Raw genomic sequence first — 1,445 nt, 5'->3', positions numbered from 1 at the left:
ACTATTACTATTATTATTATTATTATTATTATTATTATTATTATTATTATTATTTACATTCTTGTTATATGTTATGTACGTTAAGTATGCTCTGTGTTTGATCAAGGATCCTGACATTGTTGGTCTTGCCTTGTTCATTCGCATCAGAAATCTGTTTATATTATATAATATATCTCTTTGATCTTTTCATAAAATCAGTATATAGGCTGGAAACCTGTGACCCGATCTTTTAGATCATTCTCAGGTATAACAACGTCACGTACTGAGTATTATTATTATTATTATTATTATTATTATTATTATTATTATTGTTGTTGTTGTTGTTGTTGTTGTTGTTGCATTGTTATTTATAATTTATACAATTAACCTCTCTCTGGTTCGACCCCGGTCTTGTCGGGTTATTTATTACTTCGACACTCCTGCACTTGGGAGAAGACATCAATCTTTTGGTCGTGTCAAGTTTTTGGCGCCGTTGCCGGGAAGGTAAGTATTGTATAAATTTTATATTTCTTTTATTTTCTTTTGTCTTTACTTTTATTTGTTTTTCTAATTTTGTTCTTTTTCTTTTTCTTTTCTTTTGCACTTGCATGAGAGTTTGGACATGTACATTAAGTGGTAGACTTTCTAGGAAATCCTCATTTTCTTTAGAAAACATGGCCGAAGAAGATAACCAGTCAATTCATAATGAGAATAATGAGAATAATCATATGAGAACACTTAGAGATCACATGAATCCGACAAGAACAAGTGCACCATCATGTATTGTTTTTCCTCCTGATGCTTCTCATTTTAATTTTAAGCCAGGTATTATTCAACTTTTACCCAATTTTCATGGCTTAGAATTAGAAAATCCATATTTGCATTTAAGAGAATTTGAAGAAGTTTGTAACACCTATAATGACTTAAATTATAGCATGAACACCATCAGATTAAAGCTTTTTCCTTTTTCATTAAAAGATAAAGCTAAAACATGGCTACAAAATATTAGGTCAGGATCCATTCGTGCTTGGGATGAAATGCAACAACAATTTTTAAAGAAGTTTTTTCCGTCTCACAGAACAAACTCTTTCAAAAGACAAATCACCACTTTCACTCAAAAACCAGGAGAAACATTTTACAAGTGTTGGGATAGATATAAAGACTTGCTTAATACCTGTCCTCATCATGGTTTTGAAACATGGAGATTGGTCTCACAATTTTATGAAGGGTTAACACCTAAAGATAGACAAATGGTGGAATTGATGTGCAATGGAACTTTTGAAGATAAAGACCCTGATGAAGCAATGGAGTACCTAGACTTGCTAGCTGAAAATGCTCAAAATTGGGACACCACAGGTACGTGTGAGGCACCAGGTAAAACTCAACCTCATACATCTAATGGAGGCATGTACAACCTTAGGGAAGATCATGACCTCCAAGCCAAATTTGCATCTTTAGCTAGAAAA

General features: G+C 32.5%; 1 pseudogene; it reads right to left on the bottom strand.

Moving 5' to 3' along the window:
• Positions 1–1,060: 1,060 nt before the first annotated feature.
• Positions 1,061–1,171, bottom strand: LOC127905031 (small nucleolar RNA R71; annotated as a pseudogene).
• Positions 1,172–1,445: the final 274 nt, after the last annotated feature.

This window comes from Populus trichocarpa, chromosome 2 (assembly GCF_000002775.5).
Source record: "Populus trichocarpa isolate Nisqually-1 chromosome 2, P.trichocarpa_v4.1, whole genome shotgun sequence".
NCBI classification, from domain to species: Eukaryota; Viridiplantae; Streptophyta; class Magnoliopsida; order Malpighiales; family Salicaceae; genus Populus; species Populus trichocarpa.
This window is presented reverse-complemented; position numbering and strand designations above follow the sequence as displayed.